Here is an 11541-nt window from a genome sequence, read left to right on the forward strand (position 1 = left end):
TAAAATATAGGCATATCTCCAACAACATTAGACTAATTTTAGATATCTTAGGCTATTCTGAATTGATAAATAAAGACGCTATATTTTTATTTATTGACTTTTACAAAGCCTTTGACTCTGTTGAGCATTCTTTTATTTTTGAAGCTTCACGTAAATTTGGTTTTGGCAGTTCATTTATAAAAATGATACACACTCTTTATAATGGTATTAATAGTTGTTGGTAGAGGTATCCGTCAGAGATATCCCATTACTACATTTCTATTCCTTTTAGCTGCTGAACTTCTTAGCTTATACATAAAAAACTCAGCCATTGATGGTATAAATACTGGAGAAAACACACTGATAATCAGTCAACTAGCTGACGATACGTGTCTCTATCTAAGAGATGAGTCACAAGTTCCAATTGCCTTACACAATTTCGACCTTTTTTCGAAGGCTTTTAGGTTGGTAGTGAATCCCAGGAAAAGTTAAATTATGTATGTGCACGATTCAGTAAAAAATTCTGTAAGTGGAGTTGATGTGAAACAGTGTGTTAGATATCTTGGGATTGATGTTTGCAAATCAGGCTCCGATCGGCTTCTCAAATATTTTAAACCAAAATTGGATAAAACGAAAAAGATACTAAATTGCTGGCTGCAGAGTGACTTAACGGTCTATGGGAGAGTTCTCTTATCTAAAGGGGAGGGTATATCACGTTTAGTATACCCTGCTCTCTCACTATATATTGATAAAAAAAAAACATAGTCTATAGACTCTTTGCTGTTCCGTTTTATTTGGAAAAATAAAACGGACAGTGTTCAAAGGAAAACTTTGATAAGAAGTTATAAAGAGGGTGGTCTTAATGCATTCGATTTTCAAACAATCAACCAGGTGTTCGAATTTAATTGGATTAAGAAATGTATTTCTGGCAGTGATTTGCCCTGGTTCTGGATCCCTAACCTGATTTTTGAGCAATGTGGTGACCTTAAATTCTTATTGGCTTGTAATTTTAAATGCAAGAAACTACCCATCAAACTCTCACATTTTCAAAGACAAGCTCTTGAGTTCAAATATAATTTCTCCCCCACACATGTATCATCTGGAATAATGAGAATGTACTATCTGGCAACAAATCACTGTATTTGAAAAAGTGGGTGACTCAAAATATCTTAATCCACCACTCTCTGTTTTTTTTTCTTCTTGAAAGTCAAACGTAATATTATGCTTTTTTTTTTTAGCTCTTGGATCAAATGGGTAAGTGAAAATATTATTTGCTGTGATCTACCATTCACTGCTGTCAAAGTTTACACTGCAAACATTTACTTCCGTCACAAAACCCCAAGTGTGAAAAGGTCTATAATTAGACAGTAGTGGGGGGCCCCCTTGTGGCCCGATGAGGAAGAGAGAAAGTAACTGCGAGGAGAGAGTTGTGGCTCTAAGTAGGATTTAGCTAAGGACCCCCATATGTTTAGAAACAGCCCTGAGAAAATGTTATTTTTTCTTTGAAAGATATAATTGAAATGGGTGCCATGAAATATCACACCTGTTTATGTAATAGCGCTAGTCTCTGTAAACAGCGGAAAAAATAATTGCCCGCTGGCCGCAGTCAGATTGACGGTTGTCAGTTTGTTTGAGAAAGCTATTTTGCTATGTACAATTCTAGAACTGTTAAATTCACTTATAGCACCTTTAACCATCCTTAGCAGCCTTGACAGTGCAAAACTGGCAAAGAAGTGTTTAAAAATATTGCAAACCTAAAACTTGAACCAAGTGCTGAAAAGTGCAGCCTTGCGAGCATTGTATTTTCTTCAGGAAATCCAACTTAGAATTATATTTCTAAATTTGTATTCTAATATAAAAAGCCGAAGTACTTTTAGCTTACAAATAAAAATAATTGAAGGGTAGCAGTTTGGTCAACCCTGTTGGCTGGCATTCTTACAGAGTGTCTAACCTTTAACAATAACTACAAATGCAGCTATTTATACGCTAGGCAACGTGCCTAAGCACAGCAGGCAAACACACTCACATATTTCTCTCCTAACCTTTATCATCTACAGACGGTAGTGATGGGTCGTTCATGAACGATTTGTTCATTTTGAACGAATCTTTTATGTGACTCAGAAGAACGAGTAGTCTCAGAGAGTGATTCATTCATTTTGTGTTGATCGCACATGTGCATTGCGCAACCTCCGTTCGTTTGTTACGCGAAAACCGTATAGGTGCTGTATAGATAACATAAATGATTAGTTCACCTCTCGAGTCTTTTGGTCCGAGTCGTTCGTTCTTTTGTCACGTGAAGGATTCGGCGAACGCGGATTGGACGGCTGAACCAGACGATCCAACAGAGACCGGATACACGCACACTACCGTATGACTCATGCATAATAATTTCTATTGATGTGAATTTATTGGAAAGGTTACTTATTGGAGAAAGGGGGATATAGAGTATAAGGTATTTGTAAACGTGTATGCAGCAACACATTCCCGTTATATATGTAGCCTATTTATTTTCTGAGAATCTTGTTTGTTCCTTCAATTTCTCATTGAGATGTCGGAATTATTTACGTTTTTTCCTTATGGGAGAGTGAGGGTTACGTTGGAGCAAGTAACTTCTATTTTTCTGGATATATATTTAGAGTTAAAGCACACAGAATAAAATACTACGGAGTGTTTTTCATCACAGCCCGGCTAGCTCAGTCGGTAGAGCATGAGACTCTTAATCTCAGGGTCGTGGGTTCGAGCCCCACGTTGGGCGTCATCTTTTTGGCACTAAAACATTTGAAGCAAGATGTAAATGTACACAAGGCACAAGTATTTGTGATGTGACCACTTTTGCTATTTTTCTTTTTGTATTTCGCTCTCGCGCTGTAAAAAACTAAAAAAGGTCGATCAGGTCCACAATCATTCCAAATTCCAACTTTAACTTAATTGTAAGAAGTCAGTTAGGCCTGGAGAATTGATACATGGAAGAGTCAGTCTTTGAAATGAGTTTATGTCCACCTGTGTAGGCCTGAGAGAGGAACTGTAAAATTAAAAATTAATGTTTCGTTTTTTTTATTAAACATTTTTCAGGGGATTTGAAGATAAAGGCAACACATTGTTACACAAAAATTCAGTAAGAGTAACGTCACATTAATACATTATAAAACTGTAACATAAAAGTATAATAAAATAACAATAGTAAATAAAATACATGGACATAATACACTCTTGAGGTATCTTAATCTTATGTAACCAATCTTCTCAACAAAAGACAGGTTTTATTTGCTTTTTTACTAGATAATGAGCACCGGGAGTCGTAAAATAATTACATCAATAGCGGGAGTTGAACAGCCTAAACTTGGGTCTTGAATCAGTAACCTTGCATTTGTGTATATGAAAATGACCACACAAAATTAACACTTTTAGCATGTCATCCATCATATGATAACTATGTTGAGATCTAATTAAATGCAATAATTTTGGTGAGATGCATTTAACTACCCTAGAATAAACTCTTAGAGATGTACTCACTCCTGAAACTGATCCCGATTTCAAGAGTCGTGCAGTGACATTTGTAAAACTGCATATATTGGAAAAAAAGAATTTGGGAAGAGCATATAGGAAGAGCATTCATACAGTATATCATCCAGTATCTCTAAATGTCTTCCAAGGGAAAAGATCACATGTTTCTCCGTTGGGTTCGAGTGTCAATTGGACACACAAAAAGCAAAACAAAACAAAAACACCTCGAATATGTCCTAGCATTGAGCAAATCAAACTAGAGATCAGGGTCATTCTCTCACTCCTGCATCCATATATGTCCCCACGTTTGCATTACAGTACGATGTAGGTAATTTTTGTCACCATAATCAACGAGCAATTGACTTCCAAATCGCACTCGTTCACTGGTGGGTGTGGCAACTCATTGCTTTTAATAGGATTGAGCACATTTTATGTCAATCAATATTTTGACTGATTTGATTGAACGATTGAGTTCAGGAGCACATCTTCCAAACCTGTCTAGTGAATTTTTTCTTCACATTTAAATCCTAATAGCATAGTTTACTATCTCTATCAAAGTGTATATGCAATCCAGCTACAGAATTTCCAGATATTATCCGGAAACGCATGTTAATGCCAGATGTAAATGCTCTTAAATATCTGAGACAAAAATGATGTGGGGAAAAGGGAAGATCAATGTAGTGCCGAAGTAACTGCAGCCTGTAAAGACTGGCAGAAACGGTGAAATTAAACGACATATAGTAAGTTGCTATCTTTCAGTGCAATACATATAACAATATTAGTTTAAACAAATAACATCAAATTAATAAATTATCATTATTCTCTGCATTTCAGTTTTTTTATACAAAAAGAAGTGCATATGTCTTAATTAATCTCTCTTATACCTCAATCACCATTGTTCCTTAAAGGAATTTTCCGGGTTCAATACAAGTTCAGCTCAATCGACAGCATTTGTGGCATAATATTGATTACCACAAAAATGTATTTCTACTTGCCCCTCCTTTTCTTTAAAAAAAAAGTTTACAGTGAGGCACTTACAACGGAAGTGAATGGGGGCCAATTTCTGGAGGGCAGAAATGTGAAGCTTATAATTTTATAAAAGCACTTTCATTAATTCTTCTGTTAAAACTCATGTATTATTTGAGGTGTAAAGTTGTTTAAATTGTCATTTTTTTACAGTCATTTTAGGGTTTTAGTGTTTGTTGACATTACATCATCGTGGCAACGGAGTTGTAAAATTGGCTATAACTTTACACATAAAAGGTTAGTAAGTGATTTTATCACACATAAATCATGTTAACATGCTTATTGTTTGTGTCTTGTGCCTAAACTTTTGAAACGGTGAGTATTTTTATGTTCAAAAATTTGGCCCCCATTCACTTTCATTCTAAGTGCCTCACTGGAACCTTGATTTTTGCTCTTTTTAAAAGAAAGGATTTTGTCAAATTTTGAAATTAATTTGTATGGTAATCAATATTATGCCACAAATGCTGTCGATTGAACGTAACTTGTATTGAACCTGGAATATTCCTTTTTAAAAAATCTTAAAGCTAGAAATGTAGAACAGTGCTGATATTCAGAAAACATACAAATTCAGCTGCTGAAGGACAAGGCTGAATCCAGCTTCTTATTTACCAGCTTCTTATTCACGCTATCTGTTCCCCTTTAAAAGATGCGATCATATGGAACAAACTTGATCTGTGCATGTTTTACCAGTTTATCATGACTTGATGACTTTTTCACTGTGGATTTCCAATTGGTATAATTTCCCATTTGCCATTATCACATTTTAACCACACCTTTGTTTATAAATGCTTTATTCAATTCAGAGCTAATAAGTCTGTGGGTCTTTTTCAGGATGAAATTCTGTATTGTCAATTTTCAAAAAAGTAATACAAATGGCACATATCATATTACATGGGTCGAAATATATGGCACATCGTGCAGTTCCAGAGGGACTCTGATGTGCTCTGTTATTGTCTTTTCTGCACTTACTTTGTATGCTTTGACTTGGGCCATGTGCAATCTGTGTGATTTTTTTACACCTCTCTGTAACCAACAGTACATAAACACACTGCACATCCTTTGAAGATCAGGTTTTGGGCAGGTATGCAATTTTCTATTACGGGATTCATTATCTGCATCAGTTGTTTTCCCCATGATTTCATCAAGTGTTGTTGTCTTATGGATTCATGTCACTGTAACCCATAAAAAGGGTTAAAATTAGACCTTTTATTGTAGTTATATGTGTGCTGTATACTTTGTAAAGTTTATGATAAACAGTGTTTAAAAGTGTTTTTACTGTCAGATCTGAATAGTTGATCAGGTTCTCATGAGGAATGCTGAGGTTGATGTGAGGATGATGTGTGTGTGTCCCAGATCTGTAAGTTCAGGATGTCTCAATCAGCTGACAGTAGTCACAAGACAGAGTGTGACGTCCTTCGAGGGATAGTTCACCCAAAAATGAAAATTCTCTAATCATTTACTCACACTTATGCCATACCAGAAGACTTTTTTTCTTCTGATGAACACAAGTGAAGATTTTTAGAAGAATATTTCAGCTCTGTAGGTCCATACAATGCAAGAGAATGGATGCCAAAATTTTCACATTTACTCAGAAGCTCCAAAATCCACAAAAAGTAATCCATATGACTCCAGTGGTTAAATCTTTGACTTCTGAAGTGATATGATATGTGTGGGTGAAAAACAGATACATTTTAAGTAATTTGTTTTTATCTGCTCAGTCTGAGTGATATGCACAAAGAATGTGAATCACCAAAAACAGGAGAAGAAAAATGTGAAAGTGAAGTGGAGATTGACCGAACAGGGAGGAGAATTTATAGTAAAAAAAATAAAATAAAAGACTTAAATATTCATTCTGTTTAGTACTGAAGTAAGCACTTACAAATTTTGAAGTACAAAGTAACCAAATTTGTCTGTGAACAAATGTTGTGTTTACACCGGTCAAACATGCACAACTCAGAGTCTGACTCATCCATTTAAAATAAAGTTATGATATATAAAAAATATTACGTGTAAATTTTTTGCTCTGAATTTTATTCGATATGTATGTATTAACTTCTATTTCAGTCCTTTCTGAATGATACACAACCTTTGTTGTTGAGAGTGTATTCTCTTCCTTGTAGTTTAAATGTCATGTTGATATAAAAGCAAGACTGTAAAAACAAGTTACATGATATGAATTGATTTTTCTGTTTTGTTCTCTAGGTCTGGACAGGCAAAGAATTTGAGGGTGTCTTTCAGTCATTTGGACATCTGGTGAACTTAATATTGAAGTTTTTGATTGGGCTTTTATATGAGTAGACTTAATTTACATTCATGAGTAACATTTATGTGATATTTGAGTTGTTATTGTGTAATAAATGTTCTGTTTGCAAAAAGGCCTCTGTTGCTTCATTTTTTTTTTTTACTTGTGATAAATAGACATTAGTTACTCTACTCTAAATCTGTGCTTACTGTGATTAATTCTATGGTATGGATACTGCAATTTAATATACAACATATAAACAATTGCTGTAATTAATTTTAATGTACAGCTAATATACTCTATTTTAATACACGTCATACAAACAACTACTGTAATTAATTTTACAGTACAGCACATACTGTAAATCATTATACAGGATTCTGTAAACTACTGTAGATAGTTTTACAGTAATTTTACTGTGGTATGGAATACAGCAGCTTGCTGGCTATTTGTTGCCAGTAAGTTACTGTTGATTTTGTTAAATTTTTTACAGTGAAATTATTGTTTTTAACAAACAAAAGACTTTTTAAGACCTTTTTCATGACCTGAACAAATAAAATTAATACCATGAATCCATACCAGAAACAAACCTACACAATATCAAAATAAATCATGTATCACTTTGAAGCATGCAGCACAGCCAGGTTATGTATGCTATTTATATAATTACATCATAGCTTTTTGCAGTTTAATAATCACATGAGGCCATATTACGATTCCTGTCTTTCTGTCCCAAAATGTTAATGATATTTAAGATTTATTTAAGATATTTAAGACTTTTTATGACCTTAAATGTTAGAAAACTGAATTTTAGACATTTTAAGACTTTTTATGGCCCTCGGGAACCCTGTGTTATGTATGTAACACCTGGATTAAAATTCTGGCACTGCTTAGGTTAAAAGTTAATAGTGATCAAAAGTAATCATGATTCATGACCCACAAACTTTAGGCACTGTGCCATTTAGTAAGGCATTTAAAATCACTTTCTACATTTTGCTAGGGGTGCTGTCCTTAATATTAATGTACAGCAGGTTTTGAATGTCTCTGCCAAATACTTGTTCTTTTCTCACTATTTATACTGTAAAAAGTGGTACTGCAATTGTTACTTTAAGGAGCTAAAATTATTTAATCTGAATTAATCAACCAGACAAATTAGGTCACACCAGCGAAAGTCATTTTTATGGGTTAAATCAAGTGAACATAGATCCTTGGGTTAATGTGTAGGACCACTCATGAGATTGGAGAGAGTTTCTATCTCACCTTAATGGAGATTTTTTTGTGGCTGCATATTGCATTCCTTCGGCCTCTCTCTAAGAAGCAATATGAGAGAGAGGTACAACGTTAAGGTATGCACAGCTTCAAAGCGCAACATGGCAACAATTAAAGGTCAGATCTAGAGAAGTTCTGAAAAAACTAAAATAAACAACACACTAGTGAACACACATGCAAATTTCCTCTATATTTCAATAGAGAATTTGAAATACTATGTTAAATAGAGAATATGCGTTCATTCAACGACTGATTTAACTCTCATAACTTTGTTGATATACTGTACACCATGTTCCCCGTGTGTTTTTGTTCTCTCTTCATATCACATTTTATATCTATTATTTATTTCATTTTTCTCTAAGGGTTCACTATACAATGACTGCTTTATGGTGACCTGCTGAACTATGTGTGTACGGTGTCAAATGGCAAGAGAGCTGAGAATGCGTGCAGCCCCCAAGTGCTCAACCAGCAGCCACAGGCCCTATGTCACACATGCAAGAAACCAATACAAGCCAAAGATAATGTCCCCAATAAACCTTCCCAAAAGAACCCAGGAAAGAAGGCAGCTGCCAAGCCAAAGAGCAACACCAAAAATAATTTCATAGCAATTGTACAGTCTTCTTTAAAATGTCCCAATGTCACAACCAAAACTGTCAGTTGTACATGTGAGCTCTATACCAAGTGGTATCAATTTTTTCAATGTCTAATGCACAATATTTGAGGTGTAGCCTATTGCTTTTGAAGCAACACAAAGATTAAAGTCAAGTGCTTGCTCCATGATGGCTTCCTCTCTTTGGTTTTGGAAATCCTATCCCTTTATAATCCACTGTGCTTTCTGAAAACTTTATCATTATGCTTAATCATAGCAATTGATCATTTAAAATGCACCTATTCCGTTTGTATGGCACACATTGAAGGGGTTGCTCCTAAAGATGCATTAATTATAGCATTTTCATACACTGCAGGTATCCACTCCTGCATTAAGGTCTTTTTAAAAGTTTTCTGGAATAATCTCAGTTTGTCCATTATATTTGGATGTACTGTACTGTATATTGTTTTAAAAATGGATAGTCACCAATAGCCACAGCTAAATCAATTTATCCCCAAGTTACAAGGGCCTAAATACCCATTTACAGGGGTATGCAACATCAGTGTTGGTGCCTAATGGGGGGTGGTTGGGTGTAGGAAGAAACCACTTGGTCGTTTTCACCTTCCAGGGGATGGGGGTCTTTGGTCGTTTTAGAAACAGCCCTGTTGGCGCCCCCCTTTGTGTGACACCCCTATACGTTGCAAACATTCTTGGTCAATTCTTAAAAGACCCTTTTCATTTTCAGAATAATGCAGTCAATGTGAATTTATTTACAACAGCTTCCAATATGTTAAATACTGTATGTGCAACAAAAAAAAATTTGGTGTCTTGCATATTCTAGAAACTGAAGTGAAAGTTCACCCAAACATGAACAATTTGTCATCATCATCATCATCATCTACTCATCTTCATATCATAAATCTATATGATTTTATTTTTCAAGGAAAAGGCAAAATGTATGTATGTCTGAAAACAAAGAGTACGTATTTGTTCAGTGTTCAGAGTATTTTGTTGTATTTTTCATAAAAGCAGGTGGACAGATCACCTATTTTAATGTTCCGAAAAAGGGCCCCAGCACACTTCTTACAAAATCGAAGAACAAACTTGTGTGACATAGAACAAACTCTGGGCAAAAAGAAGGTGTTTTCGAGTTTGTTTCAGTGGTTTGTAACAGCTTGCCAGCATGTATTTTAAGGAAAACTTCTTACTGGCTCCTAAAACACCTTCTTACTGCCATTGGTCCACGTCATCAGTAGGTGTGACCTGGAGCTCGACTTACTTTGAGGCCGACAGCTAATTCCTATTTAGTCAGTTAAGATCAGTCAACATGAACACACCACCGTGCAGAGTTATTAGCGAGCTGGTGCAAATTTACCAACATCTGTATGATAGTTTGCATAGAGACATTTTACAAGACCATGTCATGTGATTTTTTTTGTTTTGTTTGTTTGTTTAATAAGTCTACAAAAGGAATAAAATCTACTCAAATATTCTTAAGTGCCCATTCACACTATTGTTTGATATTCTACTTCACTCATGTACCGTATGCAGCTGAAACCCATTTACACATCTACCCAAAGATATGCCATCATCCTTTTGTCTGTATTCTGCCCATTAACACTCTTTTATACACCAATCTTTGCAGTAGTATTAGTGTCATCATAAATTACAATAGCAGTGCATAACCGTCACATATTATGGCCCGTATAGCGTGTTAGCATCATGAATGCAAAAGGTAAACATTACAAATTACACATTATCTACTGCATACATGTCACCTTAAATCAGCACTGAGTAGTTAAAACAGCAAGTAGTTTTATAAAATATAATGACAGTGATAATGATTAATTTAATGATAATGAATTGATGTTTTAAATGAAGTCTTAAGCATCCTCTTATTCATAAGATTAGGTGCATATTTAAATGTACCTCTGAATGTTCGCAAACAGTGTACAGTTGGTCAGCTGTTTCGAAATGATGAAGCACTTCGCTGTGTGTGCCAGGGCCTTAAGGGTTAAACATTTACATTTAGTCATTTAGCAGATGCTTTTATCCAAAGCGACTTACAAATGAAGAACATATAAGCAGGGTTGGGGAGTAACGGAATACATGTAACGGGATTACGTATTTCAAATACAAAATATAATTAACTGTATTCCACTACAGTTACAATTTAAATCATTGGTAATTAGAATACAGTTACATGTTTGTTTCTTTTAATATTTAGTCCTTTCAGATGGAAAACATTTGTACATATAAATGATGCGATCCAAAGTGCATTTGAACAGCGGTGAAACACTTTCTTATGATGTGTTACATTCGTACGAGCAGACAGTGAAGTAAGTTTGAAGTAAGTTTGGAGCAGAAGAAATAGAAATAAAACTTGTGCAAATTATCAGCTTAACGCTAAGCTAAAATGCTATTTCTAGCCATTTTACATGCACATGTTACCAGGCATGATCATATTTTTTTATCAAGAAAATTCACGTTGGATCATAATTTCTTTTTTTCTAGTAAGACCTTTGATATTAGGGCAAAAACCTTATTCTTAATAATAATATTTGTATTGTTTTTCTGTAAAAATATCTAAAAATCCTTAAATACAAGATCAGTTAGATTTATCTTGTTTTAGAAACAACACTGCATAAGATATTTAGGTTTTTCAGAGAATGTATTTTTAACATGTGTATTTTGTCTTACTGTACTGGCAGAGTTTTTATTGTCAAAACAAGTGAAAAAATCTACCAGTGCTGAAGAAGTAATCCAAAGTATTTAGAATACATTACTGACCTTGAGTAATCTAACGGAATACGTTACAAATGACATTTTACAGCATGTATTCTGTAATCTGTAGTGGAATACATTTCAAAAGTAACCCTCACAACCCTGCATATAAGTAAGCAATATGTCATACAGAGGTCAAAAGTATCTG

At 34.6% G+C, this 11541-nt stretch overlaps 1 non-coding gene across 1 annotated transcript; it reads left to right on the forward strand.

Annotated features, from left to right (window-relative positions):
• Positions 1 to 2661: 2661 nt before the first annotated feature.
• On the forward strand, positions 2662 to 2734 carry trnak-cuu (transfer RNA lysine (anticodon CUU)). The gene has a single exon. It is a non-coding gene; the product is annotated as a tRNA-Lys (tRNA).
• Positions 2735 to 11541: the final 8807 nt, after the last annotated feature.

This window comes from Myxocyprinus asiaticus, chromosome 1 (genome assembly GCF_019703515.2).
Source record: "Myxocyprinus asiaticus isolate MX2 ecotype Aquarium Trade chromosome 1, UBuf_Myxa_2, whole genome shotgun sequence".
NCBI lineage: Eukaryota > Metazoa > Chordata > Actinopteri > Cypriniformes > Catostomidae > Myxocyprinus > Myxocyprinus asiaticus.